The 27,515-nt window shown below is 45.7% G+C and overlaps 2 pseudogenes across 1 annotated transcript; both read right to left on the bottom strand.

The window, feature by feature from the left end:
• Window positions 1–5,866: 5,866 nt before the first annotated feature.
• LOC146200863 (uncharacterized) lies at window positions 5,867–8,668 on the bottom strand (annotated as a pseudogene).
• An 11,211-nt stretch (window positions 8,669–19,879) lies between these two features.
• Window positions 19,880–27,230, bottom strand: LOC146200862 (uncharacterized; annotated as a pseudogene). Its single transcript, XR_014704686.1, has 3 exons — window positions 26,804–27,230; window positions 20,227–22,267; window positions 19,880–19,903 (listed from the first exon to the last, which is right to left on the bottom strand). The product of XR_014704686.1 is annotated as an uncharacterized LOC146200862 (transcript).
• Between the last annotated feature and the right edge of the window lie 285 nt (window positions 27,231–27,515).

The following is a 27,515-nucleotide window of genomic DNA, read 5'->3' as shown; positions in this document are numbered from 1 at the left end:
TGAACAAGGGTAGTTAGCATGTGTCGCTATTTTAGCCAGGAAGTGTGTTCCTGAATGAAAACAACCAGACAAGATGACAAAAAAAGATCGAATCATAGAGGGGCTTTATTCTGAAACGGTATATATTGCCGCGAAACCTTCAAAACTGTATTTGTTGTTTTTTTAACAGCCGCTGCCCTACGGCCTTATCACTGTGATTCTGGATCGCTTATCAGTTCTGTATTCTTTGCTTGTTAATGCTCGATGTCGCGAGTCACACCTTTATCAGTTTCGTTGTAGCGCAAGATGCACCGAGATCTGTCCCGAAGATTCCGGCCACTCGTGTGTCTTTCTACAATGTTCCAGCTTGTGCTGGTAGCTGTTTGCGACGTTATCTAGATTGTTCTGTGAATTGAGCGTTGACGAGTGTGACGAGCATTCTTTGTTCGACGACCGACGAGCACGTTTGTTGCTACCGCCGCCGCTGAGTTGCTTAGTTCTTTTGCGGGCGCAAGTCAGCCCAATAAAGAATTTTTTCAGTGCAGTCACCGACTCTTAATTTGTGTCATCGACTTTGTCACCACCACGTGACAATATTGCCACGGACAACAGGGCTAGACGTGACTAAAACGACGGGACGAAGCTGAACCAGCAGGCAAAGTTCCGCGCACAGCACGCGAGCCAACTTCGGCGTCTTTTCTTACAGGCGTCACCCAAGAACATCAGGGACACCTGGTGGCATTACTACCCCTCCTAAAAAAAAAAACGAAAGCACAGACTGGGCGCGAGCGATGGGCGATGCAAGTCAGTACAGAAACCGAATATAAAACGGAGGCGGTGCCCTACACAACTAAACGAGTGCATAGTACACGGCATATTACCGCGTGAAATACGGTTTCATGCGGACAACGTGCACCACCTCTGAGCGTGGTTGCCGACGCGAGGTCTGCACAGTACCCGCTGGAAGGACTTCGTATGTCACTTCTATGACAAGGCGCAGAACCTTGTAAGGTCCAAAGTAACGCGACATCAGTTTTTCCGACAAGCCGGGCCGGCGCACCGGTGTCCACACCCAAACTTGTTCTCCTGGTTGGTATGTGACGTGTCGATGACGGAGGTTGTAGCGCCGCATATCCTTTCCCTGCTGTTGCTGAATGTGGATGCGGGCAAGGTGACGTGCTTCCTCGGCGCGCTGAGCAAACTGTTCAGCGTCTGGGATGAGAGGATTATCCGTGCAGCACAGAAACATGGCATCTAACATGTCTGAACGTCGCGTCCATAGAGCAGGCGAAATGGCGTAAAACGCGTCGTCTCTTGGATGGCAGTGTTGTAGGCATATGTGACGTACGGAAAAATCTCGTCCCAGGTCTTGTGCTGGGTGTCTATGTACATTGCAATCATGTCGGCGATCGTTTTATTGAGTCTCTCCGTGAGGCCATTTGTCTGTGGGTGATAAGCAGTGGTTTTGCGATGGCTCGTGTGACCCATCGTGCTAGGCGCCCCGATGGGTCGCGGAGGTTAGCCAGCCAGCACAAGGAATGATGATCGGTGACCGCTTTAAACTGGCGCCCATAGAGGTAAGGCCTAAATTTGATGGTTGCCCACACAACCGCAAGGCATTCCTTTTCCGTAGTGGAGTATAGTTTGTCTCGGCGCGGGAGAGCGTGCGGCTGGCATACGCTATTACCTTTTCGATGCCAGCTTGGTGTTGAAGGAGTACAGCGCCAAGGCCGATATTGCTGGCGTCGGTGTGGACTTCGGTGTCAGCGTCTTCATGAAAGTGCGCAAGAACAGGGCTTGTTTGCAGTCGGCTGCGCAGCTCCACAAAAGCCTCTTGTTGCTCGGCGCCCCACACGAACTGTGTATCATCGCGCGTGAGGCGAGTCAGGGGGGCGGCAACTTTGGAAAAATTGGCGACGAAGCGGCGGTAGTACGTGCAGAGACCCAGGAAGCGTTTCAAACTTCTCTTGTTTGCAGGAACGGGAAATTTGGCGACAGCAGAAGTCTTGTCGGGGTCTGGCCTAACGCCTGCGGCCTAACGCACTTCTCGGCCTTGAGCGTCAAGTCAGCTGACCGGAGGGCATTACACTGCGCGCAGGCGTTCGAGATGTTCTTCAAAAGTTTCAGAGAATACGACAACGTCGTCGAGATAGACTAAGCAGATTTGCCATTTGAGGCCGGCGAGAACGGTGTAAATCATGCCCTGAAAAGTAGCGGGCGCTGAACATAGGCCAAAAGGCAGCACTTCGAACTCGGGGTGACAAAAGCTATTTTTTCGCGGTCCCGCTCATCGACCTCAATCTGCCAGTACCCGCTCTTCAAGTCAATGGAGGAGAAGTACTGGGCACGACGAAGCTTGTCGAGCGAATCGTCGATACGGAGCAGCGGGTAGACGTCTTTTTTAGTGATGGCATTCAACTTTCGATAATCGACACAGAAGCGAAGGGGACCATCTTTTTTCTTTACCAGCACGACAGGGGATGACCACGGGCTGTTGGATGGTTGTATGACACCATCACAAAGCATCTCTTGAACTTGTGTCTGAATCGCTTCACGTTCCGTCCTTGAGATACGGCACGCCTGCTGGCGGATAGGGCGGGCGTCGTCAGGATAATGATGCGGTGCTTCACGAGAGGCGTTTGCCGTACTTTCGATGATGACGCAAAACAAGTGCTTAACTCCAGTAGGAGGGCACGTAGCTCACGAGTCTGTGTGTCCGCGAGATTCGGACTAATATCAAGACGGTCAAGTGGGGGCTGCACAGTGCTAACAGCCCCAAACGTATAACATTCTGAAACATCCGCTAATGAGTCAGCAAACGCGATGGCAGTAGCACGAAAATGATTCCGGGGTTCGTTGGTGAAGTTAGTCACCAGGAGCCCTGAACGGCCGTCGCGGAGGTGGATGAGGCTGCGCGCTGTACAGATGCCGTGGGTGAGCAAAAGTGACTGGTTGCCTTCCGCGACCGCATGCCCGTCACGCAGTTCGTCGCAAGTAACAGTCACAAAAACACTGGCGCGTGGCGGAATCGAAACGCTCTCGGCGGAAATTCGAAGGGCGGCGCGGCGTTGGCGATTCTTGGTTTCAGTATCAGCAGCTTTCTCGGTTGAAAATGTCACTGTGCGCTTCCGGAGATTGATAATAGCTCCGTACTCCCGGAGAAAACATCCCCAAGGATAAAGTCACGGGAGCAGTCAGGTATAACGAGGTAGCTTACAATAAACGTGGAGCTGCGAATTTGAACTCGTGCCGTGCACAGGCCACTAGGAGTTACGACATGTCCGCCAGCGGTGCGAATCTGCGTGCCCGACCATGGTGTCGTTACTTTTTTAAGAAGCGCTGCTAGCTTCCCGCTTATAATCGAAAAATCCGCGCCAGTGTCCACCAATGCGCTAACCTTATGGCCGTCGTGAACCACGGATATGTCCAGCGAGAGTCGATGTTCATGCGTAGGAACTGTCGTCGGTGCCGTAAAATCCAGATTGCTCACAGGTCTCGTTGTCAGGGGGTCTTCGTCACGTCGATTGCAAGCGGCCTCGCCCTGGGAGGTCGCTGTCTTTAGTTTTCCCGGTGGGGACTTGGCGACCGTCGCTGCGCCATCCAGGATCCTGGGCTGCGGCGATGGTCGGCGTGGGGACGTGGATCGTGACTGCCGCTGAGACGTTGGCGCCATGCGCTGCTGCGCTAAGTAGTCTTCAATCTCTCGGGGTTTTTGGCCTATTGGAGGGCGACGCATGTCGATGGGAAATCCGTGAAGTCCAAGGTGTCGATAGGGGCACTGGCGATAGAGATGACCTGGTTCCCCGCAATAGAAGCGCAGGCGCTGGCGATTTGGGGCGCGCCACAGGTCCGCCTTCCGCTGGGGTGGTCTTCGGTTGTCGACGAACGGCTCAGTGTGTGCGGAATACAGTGAGCCTTGATTGGGTGGCGGAAATGGCGCCGAACCAGGGGCAGGGCGTCGCGCCATATCTGCATAAGTTGGACGCAGGTACTCCGTGGGGAAAGGTTGTGGATCAGCGGACGCTACCGAAGGCTTCAACGCTTGAAGCTCTTCGCGGACAATGCTAGCTACAGAGCCGACCATCGGCTGTGGAGCACCGAAAAGCGTCTGGAGCTCTTCGCGTACAACTGAGCGGATGATGTCGCGTAAGTTCGGGGTAGCCCCGAAGGCCGAAAACGGCTCCAAAACCGAAGCGGCGACCACCGGCCTGTCGTAAGTGGTAGACCGCTGCTGGAGCATCCTCTCTATTGTGACAGCTTCCGAAAGAAACTCGGCAACCATCCTTCGTGGATTACGCGGACGCAGCCCGTCTCGGCTGCGGGAGGTGGTTAGTTCGAAACCCACCGCCGGACACCCACCGGTAAAAATGGGTACAAGCGTCCCCCGGCCTGGCGCTCGGCTTTTTCAGGGGTGTGCGTTTGGGAGAAGCTCCGTAAACCCCGCTGCGCGCCCCTCCTCCTCAGTGGGTCCAAACCCAGTTTCGAACCTCGCAGCCTGCAAAGGTGGTTCTGTTTGTCTTGCAAAGGTACTTCCTTTGAGCCCATGAACACGGTAGCTGACACGCCAACGTATGGCGTTTAGGCCTTGTCGTCAGCCTTAGGTTCTTCATGCGACATCGTACTTCTTCCTTTCTTGTTCGCTTTTTCCCTGGCCTCAATGGCACTCCTGTTCCATTCCGGGCGGCGCACGTCCATGGAGCGAGCGAGGCGGGAGTCTACAATTTCTGGAAGAATGCAGTCCCTATAGAAACGTACCAGAAACGGCTCCATTTTTTTGTCCAGAAAGTGTCGTCTCGGTGTACTTGCACATGTATCCCTTTCGTTGTGTACACCACAACGTCACAGACATCCCTTCTGGTGACATGAAGCTGGCCTTGCACTTGGTAAAAATACCTGTGTGACCGTTTCAGCACTGGATCACCGTCTTTTTGCTTCTTGTCTGCGAACTTTCGTGCTGCTTCTAGGGGTTGGCCATTCTTTGCAGTGAACGGGCATTTGACCTCCACGATTCATTCGTCGCCAACTATACAATCAGGAGAAGCTGCCAGGAATCCATACTCAAAGTGAACAAAGAGCCCACACGGTTGACGATCTCTTTTCATCTCGGGTGCATACAACTGGAGTGCAACGCTCTCATGCTGCTTCCCCTGTTCCGCGGCAGAATTTGTGAAGCTCTTTTGATGGTGAGTGGTCTTGACCAGTGCGTCACAGGGTATTCAGTCCTTTCTTATCCAGACAGCGTGGAAATTAGAAGCAGCGAGGCGGAGCCTTCTTTCCTCGAACCAATTTGAACTGTCTGCCTGCCCACGTGTTTGCGCCTCAATTCGTGCACAGCCGCCCTTATCAACCTGGAGGTCTTTCAGTTGTGTTTCTGCTCTCTCAGCAAACTGTTCAAGTGGCAGGTCCGGCTTCATACAATTTGCCCTATAGTGAGGTGATGGGGTACTTTTGGCACGGGCCCTCTGATTATGCTGGCTTTCAAAACGTCGCCTTTTGCGCGGCAATTTTTTGCCTTTTTCAGCCACTTTCCTGCCGGCATACTTCTTGTAGACAGCACCGGGGCTCTTGCAACTTAATTCCTTGCTAGTTTTTCCGTGCCACTGAGGCCCCAGCTGGAAGCTTAGCCCAGCAGCTTGGCAGCGATACTCATATGAGCCCTTCTGGCATCGGTTAACCTGCTTGCCGCCACAAAGCTTCGTAACAAGAGACACGAGGGCTTCAGCAAGGTTGCTTGTATCGTCAGTGATGAGACGGTCAGGCTTTTCCGCAATACTGTTGGCAGCAGTCATTATTTTTGTTCTCAGCATGACAGGGAGCGTCTCGAATAAGTTTTCTCCTTTGCTTCGGTCACCAAAATAAATTTAACAGCCATCATGGCACCCAAACACATGTTTTGGACCGTTTCTCAGGTCAGCGCCTAAATCTCGAACTAGCTTTCTTACATCACCTGGACATTCTCGCAGCGAGTCGGCATAGTGAATGACAGCCTTGCGTGCCCCGTTCTTTATAAGCTTTATTCTCGGACCCGATAGCATGGGTCGGTAACCTTTGCTCTCCTTTTCTATAGCATAGAGACGGGAAGTGTATCACTTCACCACATGGTTTGCACACTCGTGCTTTCGGACAAACCGGCCGTAGCTAACCTTCGATTGAATCTGGTGGTATACAGATGAGTCTCCGTCGCCTATAAAAGTGCGGTATTGAACGCCGTGAATCTCCATAGTTCGCTGAAATCCTTCAACAAGGACATCCACCTTCGTGGCTCCTGAGCTTTGATCCCAGTTTTTGTAGCAGGTGAGCTCTTTTGCCTCTACGTTTTTCCTGGCATAGAACTCGCAAGTGCTGCACAGCTTATTCCTCACACCTAAGTAGAGGAGCCTTTTTGTGCGCTTACCGATGATGACGGCCACGCCAGAATTTGCAGAATACCGGTGGCCATGGCTCCTGTGGGACCAGCCACCATCAATTACCACTGTGGTGTTTGGGGTGCAGTCATGCTCGCAGAAATCACAAGATTCTTCTGCCAGCCGCTTTTCCTCGTTGCCAGCTTCGATCATTAGACCCAGGAGCTCATATTTCCATTGCTGAAAGAAAATAGAGAATACGTGAAGCTGTTACTGTTCCCAACAGGTTCAAAGTTGCTTCGCCACTTGCAAGTGCCAACATTGTATTTTGCTTAGCACATAGAGAAGAGTATGCCCTAATGAAACTCCTGACGGCACTGTCCTTCAAACTTCAGCTTTTCGCTATTGTATGCATGATGCACTGTAAATAAATGTAACGTCCCTTAGCTGCATGTAAGAACAAATGAGTTCGTAAGAAAGAAATGTCAAACCATGTCATAATAATAACTGGATTCACGAACGTCTCTCTCCCACTCTTTCGTGAAAAAAAAAAACTATAGTTGCACCTAGAATATGAGATAGCGAAGATAACATGAGCGGGGATTTTCGGAGGCTTCAAGGAGTTTCGACAATTCCTAATATGAAGTGACAAAAAAAATAACGAAACCGACACGTTCTAAAAACAAAAGGAGCAGGATAAATACAATTTTTGTTCATGTAGGGAATAATATTCAAAGTATGGATGTAAGATCTGCGCCCATGGTACTGTACATTGTTTGCGCTAGTACCGATTGAGTGGATTCATGCATTAAAACAAAGCCTTAGTAAGAGTCGCGTACTCAACGTGGACCTATACGTTCAGTTCAAACGAATGCATGTTATGCTGTATACAGCCTGAAACACACATTATCCATATAGACTTTCGCAATTTCAATCGCAACTTTTGAAATAATTTATGCGCTTCATCTCTATTTGATTTTCCCTCAACTAATTTCCTTCATGTTATATTCAATTCTGTCCATTTCCTATGCAAAATGCAGCTTTCTTGTAAAGCAAACTCTTTTTCATCAAGATGGCCGTCTAAACCTTGTGTGCAGCTCTGTTTTCTGCTATCCTATGCCTTGTACTCAGTTGGCGTGTGGCGGGGTGCAGGGCTCAGTTTCACTATTCAAGAAAACCAGTGGATTGGCAGAGTTGTACCTAATCGCTTTACTGTGGCAGCGTGAAGTAAGGTGGCTCGACATTATTCAGCCTTTGTACGTTTCCAGTGTTGCGCGATACTTCTGACCTCAAAACCAATACCGGTTGGGAGGCCGTGGAAGATTTTTCTGCAAAAGGTCCAAAGTTACACCCAGCCTGTCTGTCCCTCTGTCATGTGTGTGTGTGTGTGTGTGTGTGTGTGTGTGTGTGTGTGTGTGTGTGTGTGTGTGTGTGTGTGTGTGTGTGTGTGTGTGTGTGTGTGTGTGTGTGTGTGTGTGTGTGTGTGTGTGTGTGTGTGTGTGTGTGTGTGTGTGCGTGTGCGAGTGTGTGTGTGTTGGGGGTTGGGAGGATAGTATATCTAGAAATAAGGAGATTTAAAATAGGGTAATAGCGGCTCGACAATGTGCACAGGGGCGGGGGGGGGGGGGGGGTTGCCGAGATGAATGGGCGGCGGTTGTGGCTATATAATTCTGCCCGCGATGTTTCAGCGCTGCTACCAACTATTACCCCAAAACAAATCTTTGCCGCCATTCTGCTGGAATATATGCTGTACAGGGAACTGACATGTAGGCTATGCAACTGGTCTATAAAGTAGGCAAGAAAAAAAAGGGCGGGAAACAAGTGCGCACAAGAAAACATTCCAGACTACACATAAAAATTCGCATAGAAACAGAATTTAGCAACATGCTCATACCTTTCCAAGTGCCTCCTCTCGACGCAGGCATGTTCCCTTGCCCATGGCAGGAATCTTCATGAGAGACATTGCCTCCTCCAGATGCGAGTGGCCAGATCCGATGCTCGTCAATGCCCATACAGCAGCATCGTTTACAGCCGTCTTCTCTGTGAGCGGCGTTGGCTCCACAATAGGGTCTCTAGTCACTCTTCTGAGCTCGTGACATCCATTGCACCGGAATTTGAACTCTGACCACATGCCAATCCTTCGTTCCTCTTGATACTCAAAGCGCCCTCCCCTTAGAACGAGGACAGCGGTGGTCGCCATGCGCCTGTACAGATTTTATAAAGTGGTCTACAGACACAACTCTTTTCCCAGGTATGCCTCCGTGCTGCGCTGTCTGGCAGCTGAAGTCCCTTTGAACAGCAAGATCTGGCAAAGACTCCTGAAGGTCAGCCCAGTAATCAGTCATTGTGACGTCACAGCTGGTATCACTAGGCGTAGGTTGTGGCGGCGGGCATTTTGATGCTTTTGATTTCGGGCTGTCATTCATCTGCAGCACTGCATGTTTCCTGTAGAACAATGTGAGGAGTGAAACAAAAACATTATTGAACGAGGGCACCTATGCTGCTGCAAGCAGAAGCGAGGGTAAGAAATAAATTTGACAAGAAATGCAATTTTCGTAAACCTCATGTGCATTCTAATGACAGCGCTTCACTGTGTTAGTATGAGACTTCTTCAATTCATAGAAAAAGGAAAAAGGAACGGCAAGAAAAGCAAGTAAATGGTTATCTTATCAACGCTGAGAGACACAGACCAGTTATCTGCAAATAATGTGCACTAGCGTTGAAAATCTAGCCAGTTGGTACGCGTTCATAATAACCACGCATTGAAGACAGAACGCAGAAGAGGAAAAAAAAGGCTTACCTCCAACGGGCTGTAGCGGCAAGTTGGGCCCTTCCTCGACGAGCCTTTGGACCTTTCTTCCTAACCGGAGGCTGGTTATGGTGTTTAGCCATGATGCGATCGAGGTTCGAGGACCTAGTCTTCACCGCAGGCTGGTCAGGAGCAGATGAGATACGAGAATAGATCTGAGCGGGGATAGCTGAGCTGAGTGAACTGATGGTGGATACAACTCCACATTTTATACTTTTTGTTGTCCCCAGCTAGGGAACTGGGGAAAAAGAGTTCATGTTGGGCAGACCAATCAGGGAGACACTTATGAGCATTCGAGGTGCCGCCCACTGCCGACGATGGTAATTGAGCCTCCTCGCACAACTTCATGTGGCGAAGGTGAACATCCTTGGTGGCGATGGCGATCATTAGCTGGCGGGGGAAAGGCAGTACCAAGTTGAAACAGCTCCGAATTCCGAGCAGTCTGCCCCTGGCAAAGGCCACTTTTCCACGGCATCTAATTCTCGGAATGTCGCGGGCACTCCAGTTATAATTGGGAGTAATTACTTAATGCCATTCACCCAAGCGCAGCCATAAGGCTACAAAGGAAAGCTATTCCCACTTCCAGTTATTGATCCATTCACTCTCGCCCTACCATATGATCTGCTGACTGTCCTGGTTAGCTCAGTTTAGTAGATTGGAGAGTTGGGCCAGTTGGTACATATTGGTAAGAATTGTGCTTATCTCTTTGTCTGCGTCTTTTCGCTGGTTTTAATCCTTACCAATAGCTCAGTTGTTGGAGCGATTGCCCCGGAAAGGCGGTGGTCCCGGGTTCTATCCCCGGACCAAGACTAATTTTTCTTTCACTACGAAGTTTCCGAGAAAGCTTTCCTTTGTAGCCTTATGGCTGCGCTTGAGTGGATGTCTATAACAACTCCCTTATTACAAACCTACTCCGTCTTGGGAGATTCCCGAAAATATTAGGGCACTCCCGTCGGCGAAAAGCTGCGTGCATTTCCTCTCGCCAACAATAGGAAATACTTTCTCGTGATAACCCCTGTGAGTGTCAGGCGGGTAATTATAGAATAATGGGTCGCTTCCCGGGCATTCAGACCAGGCGAGGTGATTGACAGCCGCAGCACGTGGCGGTGATGTTACTGTAGCACGTGGTGGCGATGTTACCGTCAACACGGGGACTTTTCTGCTGCTCGCCGGGCCGGCTTGGTTCCCGTCGTCGGTCGCTGGAACCTCGGCTGGAACCGCCGATCATAACAGTCAAGGAAATACAGAGATTTTGAGACAAGGACAGAACAAAGAGTGGACAGCACGTGCGCTAACTCTCAACTCAGTTTTATTCAATGCATTACAGGATTTTAGACACTGTAGGAACATAGACAAAACATGATACTAACATGCTATTGCGAAGCACGTCACCACTTAATCGCACAAATTAACATGTTTCTATCGTCACCACTTAATCGCACAAATTAACATGTTTCTATTGTCCCATGAACTCTATCTCCTTGGTCGAGAATGATATCGAAGGATCGCTTACATATTCTTCTTTGAGTTCTCTTTATTTTCTGGCTTCTGCAATCTCGCGTGTCAGTTGTTCTTTATTTCTGCTTATGAGAGTGCAGTCTGAAGCGGCGGAAACACTACTCATTACAAAGCAGTCGCAAGTTCAAAGCCAGGCAGAGAAGCACAATAAAGGGAGAGGCCTTCGCCCTGCAGTGGGTATAATCAGGCTGATGATGATGATGACAACCTATCTTCCTAGGATATGGCACAATTTAAAAAAAAAATAATAAATCGGTGCGAGCAGATATACACGTCATGTTTCCAGTACCTGATAAACTAGCAAAACTATGTAAGATGACCGATCTGTTGGCTCTCAAGAAACAAGGATGCACAAAAAAGCCCAACAAAAAGCCTGTTCAGTGTGCGGAGGGCGTTGTGTATTCCTTACCGTTGTCTTGTTGTAAGATGTACATAGGGCAGACCGGGAGGTGCCTATATGAGAGATTTTGTGAACACAACAAAACGTTGAGAACAAGAGTGGTAATATTGATGATAAAGAAAAACTGATACGCGAGAATGTAGAAGCCAGAGAAATAAGAGAGCGGAAAGAAGAATGTGTAAGGCGATCCTTCGATATGACTCTCGACTAAGGAGAGAGTTCCTGAGAAAATAAATTTTGCGATTATGTGGTGACGTGCATCGCGATAGCATGCTGGAATCATGTTTTGTTTATGCTCCTACAGTGTATAAAATACTGTAATGCATTGAATAAAATTGAGTTGAAAGTTAGTGCACGTGCTGTCCATTCTTTTTTTTTTTGTCCCTGTCTAAAAAGCGCTGTATTTCTTTGACGATGAACCAACTCGCCCGAACATCCACACTGATCATAACAGTCATGCCTTCTCTCTATTACCTAAAATCGTCAAATATCGCCATGCGAGGTTTCCACCACGCCGTCAGAGAGGTCAAACGTGAATTTCGCGCGCTCATAGCTCCGTCACGAACCATAGACAGCGGCGCCCCTTAGTCACGATCGTTTAGAGGTTCAAAATCAAATCACATTCGCTTGACTATAACATACATGGGCATCCTCATGAGGGAGTCCGCACCTTCACCTTATGAGTATTTGACTCAGTGAGGTAAGCGTGAGGGAGGATCAGCGCTGAGAAATTCGTGAGGGCGAGTATGAAGGAGAGCAGAGGCGGTGAGGTGAGGGAGAGGCTGGGAAAGATAGAGTTTGAGGGCGAGGACAAACCCTTCACGAGAGGCGTAGTTTCTGTAGTAACAAAATGTAGCCGGCGAACATGAAAGACATGAGTGGCCAGCACACTCTGTCCTCCACTGGTACTGTGGTTGAGAAAACAGAAGCAGTGGAACGGGGCACAAGCGCTACAGCTAGGCTTCGAAGGGAAACTTATAAAAAAAAGACGAGAAACGACCAAGGAGCAGGAACGGAAGCTACGAAACTACCTCAGCTCTCGTGATGATGAAAAGCCTAAAAACGACCAAGTTTATAATTGCCGACCCGACAGGTAGCTGCAAAAAGGCACTGAGACCGATTTCGCTGGTTCCACCCTCACAGAACATGACGGGCATGGTAAAGTGCACAAGTCCGCTGTTTTTGACCGTTAACGTTTCTTTGTCACTCAAGGAAACAAGGAAGAGACCAAGTTTAGCGAAAAAAGCGCGCAAATAAAATAAACAAACCCGTCCAAAAGAAAGGGGACGCGCAGAAGAAACGCTAAGCACAGAAGACAGAGGTCGGGTCATTTAGCAACTACGACCCTGCCAACCATTTTTTTTCCTCCCTCGGCTGCGGCGGGAAAGTCAAGTTTATTCACACATTTGTAACATTTTTTTTTCTGTCCTGCCTAAGATAGGGAAAATAAACAAACAGCAATGCAGTTGGGCTGATACCAGTAAATAAACTACACTTTAGCAGCCAATGCATTCTTTATCAAGTGTACAGAGCGAAGCAGAATTTTAGTATTTCTTTTACCGTTTCTATGTTTGTTGTGAACTCGTAAAATGTTCATATCATGCAATAAATTTGTGCGGCACGTAACCTCTTATTCTTATTTGACAATTTCCATAGCATCAAGTTTTATTTTTCCTTTGAGGGTTTGCATGATACCGACCCTCCAACGCGCAAGATTTCATTGCCTCACTTTCAGTGTAAGACTGACTCGATAATAAGAATGCAGAGATTTCGCGTTGTCTGGATGTATCTCTAGCTGCTAGGTTGAAATTATGACAGCACTGTTCTTTGAATAGCTCATTCCTCTTAGTCGTTTCTGAGGAAGGAAAGAGCCCTCCCTTGTTCGTCGGTTTTCCCATTTTAGCGGTTATTCGCTTCTCATGCGAGGCAGCCCCATGAGCAGGAAGATGCCTGCTTTTGCTAAACACAAGCATATATCATGCGTGTTACTAAAAAAGCTAGAAACGAGTAACGAAAGCTACTACTTGTACTGGACAAGAAGCACGTTTCGTTCGCCGGGATACAGTGTTGATTGTAGCCGGGGGCACCTCAGCTGCACGCACGAGAGCCTTAGCTGGCAACGTTTCGGCACACAAGCAGTATGACACACTTAATTCGAGGCGATAAATAAATCTCAAAGCAAGCAAGTGTACATTTGTCAAGGGACCATTTTCAAGTAGCGCTACTGCGCATGCACCTCAGTTCGACCCGACTCGCCAGTGTTTACCACTCTCGCCCGATGGAAAGGAAAGGGCAGAGGGAAAACGTTGTAGAAGCACAATACCCTCTCGTAAATACCCCTCGATTCAGGGTGTTTGTGCCGCCATTCTCGTAATATTTCTGAACTGCGACATTTCAGTGCACATGAAATTTCATAGATGGCGCTACCTACTACATATATCATACGTGGCTCTGTTATTCCACAATTATTTGCTTTTTGTAAACCTTGTAGTTGATAATTGTTACCGGTTGAATAAAGGAATGAAAGCCCGAACCTTTAAGTTATATTCGCCAGAAAAAAACAAGCCATGGAGCATTTCAATCATGCTTAACATATTTTATGAAGAGCTCGCGCGCTTGAAGTGAATCATGAAAAAATTAGCTGAAATCACCCTGACCGTGCACATTCCTCGAGAGTCGTAGAACAAAACCGATGCTTATCCTCTGACAGCGAGGTGTAAAGTTTTTCCACGCGAAATTTCAGCACAGATAAAAGCCTATTACTTGAACTGTTTAGCATTTACTTTTAGCCATTTTACAAAAACCGCTTAGTTTGATCACAAATAACTTTTACACTAAATGAAGCAGACAGATTATATTTTCAGGAAAAAGCGAACTATGTACGACCTCCAACTGTGCAAATAATCTCCTCTGCAGAATGCATATCTTGAAAGTTATTGTAGGTATATTTACCTGTTTTATACACTTTTCATAGGCGCGTGGCTAATAAACTATGGGATACACACTAATAAAAATGCTTAACTTTGTTTATTAAGATCTATTCTCAAAATATATCGAACGGTGTTTTTCTAGGTGCAAAATATTTTGCACAATTTTGCATTTCCTGAGAGAAGTAGAGCTGAAAAGCCTTTTCTTATCTTTGTGATTTCCTTTATAGCTTCGTTGCAGCTATTTATAAACCAAATGCACCGTTAGAAAGGAGAGGAAATAAGCTTTACAAATATATCAAATCACATTTATAAACTAAACTAGTGAGGCGCAGTAGGCGTATGAATATCACCAAAAATGTATCTTCACCGCTGGAGTGGGACCGCCACCTTAATGGACCAGTTTACTTCCAAGAGGTGACCGCGAGCTCCATCGATGTGTTGAATGCTTGTCGGCGTATGGACCAAGGGGGCCGCAGGCTGTCGGTGCCCCGACACACGACAAAGCATGTTGCTTTAAAGTGTTTTGTTCACGCGCTTCAGGTGTCCCACAAAGGGAAGTGGCGCGACTGAAACACGTACTGCACCAGCGTCATTTCACCACTCGATTAATCAAGCATTCTCTCACATGATCCCCCTCCTCAAGGACTACTCGCTAACGCTCAGAAGTCGCCAGAGGCCAAGGGGGCTCTCGACCGCTTAGTTAATGTGCCTGAAGGCATCCCACATTTGCAATCCTTTGACCGAAAATAAAACTTTTCCTCTCCCTGCTGACACATTTGTTCGTCATCGTCCGTAGAAGTGTCTTGACAGCTTTGCAACCTGGAATATATTGTGCGTCTTTTTATTCGAGAAATGCCATGTACAAAGACTGCCCAGGCAAGCTGATATTTATTTACTGCATTCAAGGCATCTATGCCTCCTACTTGGAGCGCACGCGATCGGCAGGCGCCGAGTCACTGCCATTCCGAGCTACTCGAAAGTGCTGTTTTCGTCACATATGGTAATTAATTGTTCCGCTTAGGCCATCCGCTATCCGGTCCGCTCGTCTGAACAGAGGAGGTAGTGACTTACCAGAATATGACCCTGACGCTGGGTGGCTTCTGACGCTCGATGGCTTGCAAAGGCCTTTGCAAACGGCTCCACCCTTACAAAAATGGTCGTCAACAGTCTTTAGAATCTGTATTAACACCTTATTGACTTTATCAATATTGTACGTACTTTTAATCTCTATGAACATAAGTAAATACGAAGTTCATACACGATTACTTTTGTGCATTTAGATCAGTTCATACAAAGTTAGTACATAGCAAGTTGTTAGGTGAATATACTTCTCTGTATATACTCCTGTCAATATACAGCAGGGGCGTAGCCAGGACTTTGTTTCGATGTCAGAGCACCTTCCGAAAGTTTTTGAACTCCTTATTTCGGCCTTTTTTGCAATTTTTTCGATTGGTGCCGTATAATGCCCCCGAAAATTATGTCTGGTTATACCACTCACACAACTATTACAATATATTGGCAATTTGACATGTAGAAAAAATGTTCAATTTGAAAGTGTGTATATATATATATACCTTCAATTAACAGCAATATATATAGTCCCTTAACTGACCGAGTGCATGCTTGCTGTTCATTGCAACTCATATTTGAATTACGTTTTTATTAAGAATAACATCTGAGAAATGGAAAAGGACAATTGATACGATCCATTTGCACCAATTGATAAAAACGTATAAGGTTATATTGAAAAAATTTAACTGGTTACAATTTAGCTCTTTCTTCGTGAAGCGCTCTTGTTGAGGACGCACTGAGTCCTGTTATCGCGCTCGCTCCCACCATTAAAGACCAAAACATCATCACAAATGGATGGTAAACACGGACAGCACGGCAGCTACCGCGCCGCCGACTTGACGGTGCACGGCGATTGCGAGCTGGGGGTCGGGTTACATCGCGCGATGCTGTCCAAGACGCGCACACCCTGGAAGCTCGGATCCACGTAGCTCAAAAGCTATATGGGCGGGACTTTAGCATTATTTAATGGCTTATACGCACAATTATTGAGCATATGCATATGTAACCCCCCCCCCCCCCCTAGCCCCTCCCCACCGCCCCCTTCCCTTCTCAGGCGCCGAAATTACTGGAAAATGGAGGGTGCTTTTCCCTGGCGGGGACAAAATTTTCATCAGAAAAAAAAAATTATTGACTCGATCGGGATTAGAAGTGTGCGCCCAGACGCCGCCGAGCCACCCCGCTGTGCATGCTATACGCCCCGGCCAACCACTTATAGGCAAACAGATCGGCACCCGCCGCCGACATTTTCTCTCTAGCCGCGCTCAGTATGTTAGCGATTGCCTTATTCACTTCCGCGCCGCAGCTCCCGTCAAGGCAGCGGCCATATCTCAGCCCATCTTTTCCTGACCGCGCGCATCGTATGTTTCGCTCGCGGAGGTTATCCGACACCACCCAGCAGCCTTTGGGCATGTGCGTCAACCGAGCCATCTAGCCCTCTTCAGCTTTTGTTTGCTATGTTTTTGCTGTAGGTGGTGTCTGGGTGAGGTGCGTGCTAAGGGCAAGGGTAGGGAATGGAGCCGCGCTATTGGTAAGGTAAGAGAGCGGGGGGAGGGAAGGCGCAGAAAGGAGGGGGGGGGGGGGGGGGGGGTGCCCGGCGAACTAGCACGCACAACGGCACAGAATGCGCCTGCAAAAACACGTATATTCGCTCGCTGCCTTCGCATCGCGCTCATGCAGCCTTGTGAATTATATCACCGCACCGACCTTGCTATATAAATCAATTAAGCACCCTTACGACACAATTACACGCATTTCACCATGCAGAACCACGGGATATCGACCAGCTGTAGCTGAACATATTCATCCATCCATATGTTGCAATCCATTGGGAACGTTATGTTAGTTCTTCACATGCGACAGAGCGAATATGTTCTCCTTTGAATATTAGCTTAGGTTATGTCTCACAGCCATGGAAAAAGGCGCGTCGTTAATACGTTTGTACTGCGGCGAAATGGCCGGCAAGCCGACGAGACTGCCTGCCGCGATGAAGACACTGGTGTAAAATCCACTTATGGATAAACAGTTTGGATAGTAAGGGGAAGACAACGAAGGCGCTAAACCTACAGATTTGTCTTCTCCAGGGGTGGAAGCAGGCTGGAGCATTTTGGAGCAGCTCACGCCGCAATAATAATACCATTTTGGAGCAGCTTTGGAGTAATGAAAGGAGAGTTTTGAGAAATTTAATTATGTTTTGCAGCACGCGTTTCTTAGGGAAACCGCTTTTGATAGTTAGTTTTCTATTCCTGGTATGCAAAATCGCTAATTTGATTCCTTTTGTGCAACATTAAATGCTTTTTCAGATTATGTGTGCATCCCTGACAAAGACAAATGGTCGAAACATGTAAAGATGTTTAAAGTAACACATGCTGACCTAAGGAGCAATTAGGAATAAACTAGCAGTTAATGAAATGCTTGCTTGAGCACTTCATAACTGAACATCATGTCTGACCTATTGGCTTTCCCCATTTTGTTTGTATAGATTCAAATGTGCAGTATATCACTTTGATGCATTCAAGCAACTTCCACTAGATTGAAGACATTTCTGCTCTCTATCTTGTGCATGTACTTTTGTAATCCTCGCCTCTGCTGATAAATTCCCAAGCGGTAGTGCCTTCAGGAAAGATAGATGGCACTCAAGGGTATACAGCCTTTTCATCATTCAGCTTCTTTACTTCACATTTCTAGCAATTGGCACCTTCTACACACCACCCCATAATACTTCAAGTACATGTATGGTTGTTTGTGACGAAGGTTTGACATGCTTGTCTTTGACAAAGGTGCTTGGTGTTGAAGAACCAGCTTGTTTTCACAGCAAAATTATTAGAATTGCCATTTTATTTGTATTAAGCCCAGCACAAGACGTGTTACACCTCTGCCACCGGTGCACTGCCGTCATTCCCATTTTCAAATAATTTTGATAGCAAAAACATTGTGGCAGTTGCTTCGAGCAATTTTGGAGAAGTATTCTTTTTTGCAGCAGGACAGAGCAGGGAAAGGAGTTTGCAGTAGAATGAAGCAAATGGAGCAGTGCTTCCACCCCTGCTTGTCCTAGGAGTTGCAAACACAGAATTTAGCCACACGCATGTTCAAGGTTTGCTTGAGTTGAGCGCACCCCCTCCTCAGACGCTGATGTCACTTGTACGTACACGAGCTGAGATATATCAGTTCTCGCTTGGTAGAAGGTAGAAAATATATGCCTCACGATTCCATGGAAATAGCCAGGAGTAGCAGTTCAGTGCTACTACTCAAGGACATAATTACTGCAACCAGTACACAATAATCAAAAGACATCATATGTTTCTGTGCACTTCGCAGCACCAACAGCTGCTCGTGCACTCGAAATATACAAACGAGCCTCTATCGCAGACTGAGAAAAGCAGTCGTTAAATTGGATTGAGAATGCTATCGTACCAGAGCCTCAAAGTGTGAGATACATATGTACAAAGGATTAATGATGTAGTGGTGAAAAAATGCACTCGCTCATCAGACATACCTTAACACAGCTTTAAATGAATGAGTTTATTGAGAAAAAGAGGGTGCACGGCCACTGCATTGCATAATACAAATGTGCAATACAGAAAGAGATGAATGGTAAATACATGGACACCCTTGTAATCTTTGTGAAGAAACAAGCAACACAGATATAAGAACATACATTATTTATGAGGTAAAAACATTGATTCCTGAGTGCACACTTACGCACATAAAGAATAGTACTTGTATCAACTTGTAGGCAGTTATTTATGATATCATGCAATAAATGAAATGTCTAAAAATATGAAATCTAATAGAGTACAATGGGGTACAATGGGGGGGGGGGGGGGGGCTAGTTGGTAATGCGTTATTGAAAAACTGGACTGTGCCAAAAGGACGGCACAAGAGAAGAACTAAGAGCACCGGATGAACGAATATGTCCAACATAGCCAGTGAATTGTCATTAAAGATATGGCTGATGTTACTGTAGCCCATGGCTAAAGCCATGTCCAATATATGCCTGTCATGGTCATGCTGCTTGCTATGCACATGCTCTGTCCAGCAAGTGTATATGCAAGTATACTACTTTCAAGAAGCTGCAAAGGTAATTTTGCCCATTCTTGCACCTTTGCACCCCCCCCCCCCCAAATCATACAGATTGATGGCTTCTCCACAATTGGTTGTGCGCAGTCGGCATGCAACTGATGTATAGCAAGCAAAGACACATTGCTTTTATTTGGCTCCTTCTTTATGCACTCGGTGAACAGTCTTGCAATCTGTCAACTGCATTTACTCACAAACAGTTAATTACCCTAGAAGAACTAGTATTCAATGCCAGTTGTCATTTTCTGGGAAGTGAATTGAGATATGAATAAAGTAGTTGGCACTGCACAACAATTTTGCAACTCGATCCCTTTAATTTTTCTTGTTATGATGTAGCCCAGCACACAATTGTACCCTTGACACCAAACCTTTGAGAAAATTTTGTGATAAATCAGACATTGAAAAACACTGACTTGATATGTCCTACCCACCCAAAGAATAAATGCATTCGGCCCACCTAACAAACATTTATCAACAGCCTTAGTTAAGTTATATTAATTATATGACCAGGCCTTATCTTTGACCAAACGTTATAACCTAAATTAACAAACACAAAACAATCATAGCCGAATCCACATCACAACTGCCAGCCAAAAATTTCATAATTGGCCTAGTATATATTATGGACACAAATGATTCAAAGTTTTGGCATTATAGGTATACACAAATTTGTGTGAAAAGTTCAGGAAGACTGTAACAATTGCTGGCTGATCATTAATGATAAGTAACAAGTGGACTTTGTGAAAAGTCTTCAGTATAGTAGCATAATGAACACCTGAAAGAAAAACAAGAACAAGAATTTCTTCACTAACCTTAAGTATATTTATTCTCTACTGACATTGCAATTTAACTGTATGTACACTCTTGAAATATCTCCAACATTGCTCTGGCTGCACAGTATGTGCAATATAGATACTAAGTGGATATAGCTACACTGTTCGTTGGCACACTTCAAATGGGCTGTCCATGCCACAGAAAATACAAATTAAATCAATGTTTCTAGTTAGATTCCAAAGCATATTCTTCTGGGATATAGCACAATATTGTTGTTCCTGCGCAAAAAAGAGCTATGCATTTTTTTGCTTCAATAGCTCTCACTTCAGAGGTGTCACTGGTTTCTTTAACAGTGACAAAGCGAACGGAGCCACAGCCAACTCCAGAGGCTAAAAAGACATCCACAACATTCAACTTTTGGACTGTGAACAGGACATTACCTCCTGAACTGCAAGAAGGCTCACTGTTCGCAGTTAGAATGTCAATAACTCGCCCGAATTCATTGTCACGAAACATAACAAAGGAATTCCTTCGTCGTGACTTGTCCATTGAACTGACACAATATGTGAAAGCACCAATTGTCGCCTTCTTGTACTTTATAGTGTCCTGTTCTATGCGCCCTTTTCCATAAAGGACTATACTGCCACTGTGGAACCTGGCCCTCCTCAAAGTATAACCCTTCACCAGGGACCAAACAAAGAGCCTAAGTTCATTGTTTTGCCATTTAGTGGTCATAGACAATATTCGTGGCAGACTCTACAAAATTGAAAACTTCTGTATAATCTGTGAGTGGGCATATCGTGTTCCAGTCACTAAGCGTACAAGCTTGCCATTGACCGACTCGAATGGTAAAGCTGAGAATCCCTAAAGTGGTCCCCACAGTTTGACATGATCCACCATGCGGGATAGGATGTGAGCATTGTATGTCATGCTCTGGATGCCGTATAGCTGTTCATATTCCTTTAAGAACTCTGTTAACAGCTTTTTGATTTCTTTGATCCTGTCAACGGGAACGGAGGACTGCAAACAGAAATGCATAACCTGCACAAACTTTATCCAATTGCAGTAATATCTGTCTGGCAAGAAATCTTTTAAAACAACTGGAGAAAAATATAGCAGCCAATCCCTCCATTCCGATGCCTTCCAGTATTTCATTTCAGACAAGGCTCGTGGTAAACGTGTCATTTCCCAAATGGGTGTTAATTGTCGCAGTCTTTCATCTATTTCTTTAATGTGGCCTCCAATATGATATTGAAAGCGGCGTTTGCTGCCGAACCACATGAAAGCTGTTGACCTTACAAATCCATTGCATACAGCATGCATGTAGTCAACAACAAACGAATCCGGAAAGCTAAAAAACAGGATGAAGAACAGAACACTAGGGCCTTTAATACCTCTACAAGGTTTCCCTTCTCTCTGTGCCTGCTCTGCTTGATTGACAAAACTCTCTTGAGTTCTTGGTCTCGCAGCACTATCCACCACTGGATAAACACGGCTGTGACCCTTGCCTTTATCAACCACTTCTCCTGTTTGCTCGCACCATGGGCACCCATATGCGGCATTAAATTGCCTCATATTCATTATCATGCATCGCGCAACAGTGTCAACGGTGCACGGCCCTGAGTAAACTTTGCACACCTTGCATTGTCCATCATCTCCTGTCCATGTAATGCCTTCTGTGGAAAGGGTGTTCATTGTTTTTACAAATGGCCTGAGATATGTGTTCATGTTTGGTTTGCCTACACCAAACCATAAACCAAACAGCAGTTGCTTTTGCACTCTGTCTTTATATGGAAGTTCATTCACTTCCAGTAATAATGGCCACACACTGTGCCCCGAAGATTCAAACAGCGGAACACCATCTGTATTCCATGTGACAGAGATATCACCATCTTTTAGCGGCAAGCTACAGTACGCTTGGCTTTTTGTGATATCACAAACATCATAGGCAGCACCACTACGTCTCTCTATTAGCTTGCCACTTAAAAGCACTTCCTTAATTTGAGCCTCAATATCTAGCGTTAAAAAAAAATGACCCAGTTTTCAGGAGCTCAGAAACCTTGTGCACCGAAGTACACTGAGCACATTTTAGTTCAGTGCTTGCACCAGGTAGTGCATTCAAATATTCCAAACAGTTTGGGCAATACATGTGCGTCACATGCTCGGACTCAAAAATAGATGAAAAATTCTTGAAGAACAAAAATTTTGTCTTTGGAAAGTCAGCTCCTTGTGGCATATGTGCTTCAAGCAGTGTAAGCAGGCTTTCCATGCCCTCTTTCGAAGAATGATGCCTTAGTGTTTGTGCCATTACCATGACAATACTTTGGCCTCTTGACAGCTTTGCTGTGGGGTAGAGCAGCTCTTCCTGAAAGAGCCAATAAATAGCATGTAAAATAAAGACTTCAATTTACACAGGCCTGACCAACCATATTCTCAGCACCCAGTCTCGCACATTCTACTAGTTTATAGAGTAATCAAGTATCTAATGTTTTATGTTAAGACCTACAGATTATCCAAACAAATGGACCTGATATCCACAAATCACATATGCAATATGCCCACTGTGATTCTACATAAGACGAAACAAATGATGGTCGGTCGACGTTTTAAATTTATTTTAAATTTTATATTGTTGCCATGATGAGTGTGAAGAAGAGATCTGCAATTGGTTTTGCTGGCAAAAATTTCTTTAAGGTACAGGGAATTATTAATGACGAAGAGGTGGAGTGCAGCGCTTATCTTCCCTGCCGTTTTAGCAAACTTCGGTTATGAATTACGCAAATTATAATACTACGTAGCTGAACATTTTCTGACTAAATATATGCATGTTTTTGTTGATATTCACTTAATTTTGGCTTTTCTGGGCAGTGGATATTTTCATAAAATTTCTTATAGTGGGCCCAGGAAACGAAATATTACCTACTTGCATGGCCTTTATCTAAAAGAGTTGTGGCAGAGCAGCAATAATCCCGCACGTTCTCAGCATTCTTATCTATCAAACTGCAAAAGCTGATATCTATGTAAAGTTTTAATACAGAGGTATATAGGATAATTTCAAGAAAACAGTACGAACAATGAAAATTTCTGAAGGCAATTAAAAAAATATCAATTTTTTATATTCCTTAAACTTTGTCCACCTATTCTACTCTGCTTCAGTTTCCAGAATCATTAAAACATATTGTACAATTTTCTTGCATTAGTAATTATGGCCACTTCAATAAGGCACTTGCGCAGCACCACGCGGGTCTGAAATTCTAAGACATTTGTGAATCGCGTACAATTTTTCAATTTCGGCATAACATTGTATGTATATTTATGTCTCGACGTTAAATTAGCTGTGTGAGAAACCATAGTGAATGACTCGGAATTTTTGCATTTCACCTTCACCAAAATGCGGATTAGACAAAAAGACGATAAGAATTAATGAGCCAGCAACGTATTCCAAATAATTTTTAGTGAAATGGAGAAGGTTACGAAAGTTATAGAGAAGTTCCTCACTAAAACACAATGTTTTGGGCTGCATTCATTTATTCGAATCACAACGCACATTGCCTTCATTCCTGTACAGCCGTCCTGATTTTTGATAATAAAACGCGAGCGTCGACCAAACTGCTGGCCAGCGCCTTATAACCGCGATAAGCGTGCAACACGGCGAGGGTTCGCGCACACGCACGAAGGTAGAGCATCGTCTACTATAGGCTGTTCTGATCGCAAGGACACACGCCCCGCCACAATATCTGTTTACAAAAAAAAACAAACAATGTCGTCCAGTAGAGCACACGTGCTTTGCCTGTTTTTATTTGCCTCTTCTATCATGTGCCCACCTAAGGGCTGCTCAAATCAGAAGGCTCGCTTTCCAGGCAAATGCTTTTCGCGTGCTGGTATTTTTGCTTTGTTTATTTTTTTTTACATTAACTCAGTTTCGCCAGCGTGGCTTGCCGTAATAGGAAAAAAAGAGGAAAGTCATGTCTGTTACATCTTATTCTTGTGCATGCACTTTTCGCGAACAGATATTGTGGCAGTGCGTGTGCTCTCGTGCTCGGAATAGCCTAGCAGACGATGTTGTCTCTAGCCGTGTTGTACGCTTATCGCAGTTATAAAGCGCTGACCAACAGCTGCTTGGCCGACGCTCACGCTATATTATTAAATATAAGGATGGCTGTACTAGGGCCATTTGTTTAATTTACACCTGCTACACCAGTGTAGCAAATCTTCTATACCTACAATGGATTTTTGTTGCACTGGTGTAGGTGGTGTAGCTTTAAAAAAATGGCCCTACAGTTTCTTCCATGCAGTCCCGGCTATGCGGCATGATGTGTAAAGAGCAGATCGGAACACGCGGCGAAAGACGCAGTCCAGGTCGTCTGTATCTCTCATCTATATCGTCATCTGAGATAAGCGCGTGCATCCGGTTACTGGTAGCTTTGTTTTATTATTATTATTTTTTTGCGTATTCGATATCCCGCTTTGATATGGACCGCCACGTTCATGCTTTCTACCGATCGCATCTGGCGCAGAGCAGTTTCTCATGTGGCAACGGTTGGCGGCGTGTTGCCCGCGTGCGTGAAGCGGGCGCTCGGAGCTCCCCGATAGCGCTTTGATCTTGCTTCCTTCACCGCCGTGTTATCGGCGTCTAGTTGCGGTGTAAACAAAGGGAGAATAGAATAGCGAAGCTCCAGTGCACATGCGTTGAACAGCCACCCGAGAGGTACCACTGTTTGGAACTCTATCGCTCCGAGGACGCGAAAACGAGCTATCAGTGCCGCCTCTTAAAACAAACATGTGGGATGCGCGCACCCCCGCGCGCTCACGGCCGCTCCGGCGGCCAAATCGTGTTCTTTTCCGTACTGTTGGGCTTTTTTCAACAACCTGATATCCAATCCTGCCTGCATTTTATACACTTGGGCAAGAAGTCAGATCTACAATTGCTAGTCTTGGCGCAAATTTGCGCAATTTTGTTTATTAAACAATATTATGCAATATGTTTTTGATTTTGAAAGCTGAAGTAGAGGAGAGCAGGTGGACAAGGTTTCAGAAATATCAGAAATGTTTATTTTTTTATTTGCCTTCTGGAATTTTCATTGCTCGCTAGCTCCTTGAAATTATCGCGATCGCATCTATGTAGATATACGCTCTAGCAGTTTGGTGGAGTATGCTGATAACATAGTGCGTGATCATTGCCGCGCTACAAACGTTTCTTGAGACAATTAGGCCTGCAAAGTAGTAAAGTTTCGTTTTCCGAGCCAAATTAGAGAAATATGAAAATATCTACACTACCCAGAAAAGCGAAAAGTAACTGAATACAACAAATAAAACCATGTATATATTCAGTCACACAAATTTCAGCTATTTAACTTTATTATATTTTGCGGACTTCATAATCAAAATTTGCCAAAACAGCAGAGAACATAATCGTGACACTCCACCTTTTCGTCATTATTATATTTCCTGTGCCTCGAAAACAATTTTGGCAGCCAAACCAATTGCAGATCTCTCCTTGAATCCAGTGATCAGGCAACAGTATATAGAATTTTGAAATAAATCTAAAAGGTCGACCAACTAACTTTGTTTGAGTTACTTGGAATCAACCAGCTGTCACTATACATGAGTATTGTAGTCTTTTTGAAGCTTAGGAAAGAAAAAAAGTACTGAAAGAGGAAGGCGAGATTGGCCACTAACATTTATTCGAGCAGCATTTGCAGATATATATAAATTGATGTGCAAGTTGCAGGAAACTGGATCCTGCTTAAAATTATGGGATTGCTGCATCGCTCTCTGAAAATGCAATAGCTGTTCAAGGGCAGTACATGGCTATCAAACTCAAGTTTACTCAAGACACTAAACTTGTCATGCTAAATTGAAAGCATCTGCTGAAGACAATGTGTTTTGACTGTAATGCCTCCATCACAGAGCCAAAATCTGTGCAGTACACATCAAGCTACTCATCCTGAATACTGTCATCATTCCATTTTGCTCACATTATTTGTTACAGGTAGGTTAGGCTTGTAATATATGCCAGTGTATATGATTGAAAGGCAATTGCTCCCAAAGCATGACGCATGCCTTTTTTTTTTTTTGAATGAACAGAATTCTAAACCAAAATAAAGAAGCCCTTGTTCCCATCCCTCTACAGCTTACAGAACGTCCAATGGAAGTACCTAACTTAAAATTAAAAATGTCAAACTGTGTATGTTCTCTACAGAATTCTCCATAAAATAAAGGGATTTTATAGACCTTATAGATTTTATATACCTATGTGCCTTCAGCGCAGAAGCCATAATGTTTACACAAGTTTTACCTTCCATCTGACACACACACACACACACACACACACACACACACACACACACACACACACACACACACACACACACACACACACACACACACACACACACACACACACACACACACACACACACACACACACACACACACACACACACACACACACACACACACACACGCACGCACGCACGCACGCACGCACGCACGCACGCACGCACGCACGCACGCACACACACACACACACACACACACACACACACACACACACACACACACACACACACACACACACACACACACACACACACACACACACACACACACACACACACACACACACACACACACACACACACACACACACACACACACACACACACATTACATATGTACTCGTAGGACTTTTTGCTTGAATGGTCAGCAAAACGAAAACTGGTAAGGAATTTCACTAAAATTTCTTTCTGGGTGAGTGGTGCATATTGTACATTATAAAGTTAAAGTTAAAAAAAAAGCGAACTGCGAGGCTGGGCTCTTGCACTCCGCATGGCGCCGAAAACGTAAATGCTACATAGGAAACCTCACTAGCGGTTTATAGATTTGAAATCGAACCTACCAGTTCGTTTCTTGCACCAGATATTTCCTCGGCTCCATAGTCACAGTCATCCTCATCGCTTGTCGATGAAGAATCTTGCGAGGAGCTGTCGTCAAGATGTTGATTCGCGGCAGTCGAACTTCCGTGGTCCGAAAGCGTTGTTGCACTGTAACTTTCCCGGGCTTCGGAGTAACTGTCTTCTTCAATCACTGCAACATCATGCGCGCTCGGTTCTGTTGTCTGGAGAGGGCCAGATGTCGATGCGTTTTCCTCAGAGTCTGATTCAGAGGTAGAGGAGTCGACCTGTGCCGCTGGAGGAGCACTGCGTCCCGCTTCTTCGCATTTCTGCCTATGTTTTGTCCGCATTGGTACATCACAAGCAGAATCGTAAAGATATCGCTTATACTTTCTTTTCGGCATGTCTGCGGGAGGTTCTTACGACTGAACTGCCGACCAGCCTACTGAACAGATACCTGACGTGATCTGTCGGGAGCACGCGCGGTGCGATCGAAGTCCGCGTACTCCACCTCACGCTACTGTGTAACGAGAGATCATTTAAAGGCGTCAAAACCAGACGCACGCACATCAATACAAGAGAAGAAAAAAAGAACAACGAGAGATGTCGAGAGCGCGCGCGGAGCGAACGCAGTCCACGCACTCCACCTCAAACTGCCTGTAACGGGAGATGCACGCGCGTCGGCGGTGAGCATACACACGGAGCGGCATCGCTCGC

The sequence above is a fragment of the Amblyomma maculatum genome, chromosome 2, assembly GCF_055883805.1.
Source record: "Amblyomma maculatum isolate TAMU_Amacu chromosome 2, ASM5588380v1, whole genome shotgun sequence".
NCBI lineage: Eukaryota > Metazoa > Arthropoda > Arachnida > Ixodida > Ixodidae > Amblyomma > Amblyomma maculatum.
Note: the sequence above shows the minus strand (reverse complement) of the source record. Positions and strands in the feature narration are given on the sequence as shown.